The sequence below is a fragment of the Parasteatoda tepidariorum genome, chromosome 4 (genome assembly GCF_982258835.1).
Source record: "Parasteatoda tepidariorum strain Cologne lab strain chromosome 4, Ptep-v5.0, whole genome shotgun sequence".
Taxonomy (NCBI): Eukaryota; Metazoa; Arthropoda; class Arachnida; order Araneae; family Theridiidae; genus Parasteatoda; species Parasteatoda tepidariorum.
This window is the reverse complement of record NC_141758.1, coordinates 122,332,171-122,333,786: the sequence shown is the minus strand read 5'-3', so window position 1 is coordinate 122,333,786 and position 1,616 is coordinate 122,332,171. Positions and strand designations below refer to the sequence as shown.

At 53.7% G+C, this 1,616-nt stretch overlaps 1 pseudogene; it reads left to right on the top strand.

Annotated features, from left to right (window-relative positions):
• Positions 1-479: 479 nt before the first annotated feature.
• LOC147812674 (small subunit ribosomal RNA) lies at positions 480-1,398 on the top strand (annotated as a pseudogene; the record flags this gene model as incomplete).
• Between the last annotated feature and the right edge of the window lie 218 nt (positions 1,399-1,616).

Sequence of the window (1,616 nt, the reverse complement as noted above, 5' to 3'; positions counted from 1 at the left end):
GGGGTTGCGGACGTCGACGGCCACCGTCCAGGAGAAAAATCTTTCGCTTGGAACATGAACTTTGTGCGGGACTATACATGTGAGGCACAGTGAGCGTGTCTCAAGAAACGCCACGCTCTCGTCTCGACAAGGGCGAGGGCTCGCCTCACGGAAACAAAAGGTCTCGGCTTTTCAGCGAGTGGCTCGGACAGTAGTTTGTAGCCGCGTGGAGACTGAACAGTGATGGAAGCATTTACGAGGTTTTCTGCAGTTTTTTCCGGCGCGAGCACGACTCTCGACGGCAGAGCACTCTCGTGTCCAGGCGTTGACGCCAAGGGGGACGCAGTGAGTCCCGAACCGACTAGAGGAAGAAGGCTCTAGTTTGATCTGTGCGAACGGGGACCCGGCCGTCATGCCGGGTCCGGCGCCCTCGCCAGCTGGGGGCACCACCACCTCTGAGATTCGAAGCGCCGCTTCGAACGCTCGGTGAACGTGAAAGTAACCTGGTTGGTCCTGCCAGTAGTCATATGCTTGTATCAAAGAAGGAGGGAAAGTCTGCTGCGGTCGCAGCGGTAACTCCAGCTCCAAAAGCGTATATTGAAGTTGTTGCTGTTAAAAAGCTCTTAGTTGGATCTTAGTTCCAGACGGGTGGTCCGCCCTCCGGTGGTCACTGCCAGTTCTGAGCATTGCCGCCGAAATTGTCCGATGATCTTTACCGGTTGTCGTTCGGTTTCGGCAATTTTACTTTGAAAAAATTAGAGTGCTCAAAGTATGCATGACGCATGAATAATGGTGCATGGAATAATGGAATAGGACCTCGGTTCTATTTTGTTGGTTTTCGGAACACGAGGTAATGATTAAGAGGGACAGACGGGGGCATTCGTATTGCGACGCTAGAGGTGAAATTCTTGGACCGTCGCAAGACGAACTACTGCGAAAGCATTTGCCAAGAATGTTTCCATTAATCAAGAACGAAAGTTAGAGGTTCGAAGGCGATCAAATACCGCCCTAGTTCTAACCATAAACGATGCCAGCCACCGATCCGGCTGTGTTCCTCAAATGACACGCCGGGCAGCTTCCGGGAAACCAAAGCTTTTTGGTTCCGGGGGAAGTATGGTTGCAAAGCTGAAACTTAAAGGAATTGACGGAAGGGCACTACTGGAGTAATGGTAAATATCTACCTTGAATGAGGAATTCCCAGTAAGCACGAGTCATCAGCTCGTGTTGAGTACGTCCCTGCCCTTTGTGCAAACCGCCCGTCGCAACATCCGATGGAATGATTTAGTGAGGTCCTCGGACTGGTGCTCGGACTGACCTCCGGGTCGAGCCGGCGTGCCGGAAAGTTGATCGAACTTGATCATTAAGAGGAAGTTAACGCGTAACAAGGTTTCCGTAGGTGAACCAGCGGAAGGACAATTGAAGATGGGTGCCAGTAGGCTCCGACATCGGCCTACGCCCGGGGATCCTTCTCTGGCGATCCCCGCCTCGACCGCAACTGTCAGTGCCGTGTGGGCGTGCCTGTTTCCCAGCCCTTCGACCTGGGGAAGAGGGAGGTCCTTTGCTGGGCTAGGCTTGAAGAGGGGGCTCGACCTGAGAGAGCTCCCCGCCCCGTTGGTGCCGATGCATTTTCCCCCTTC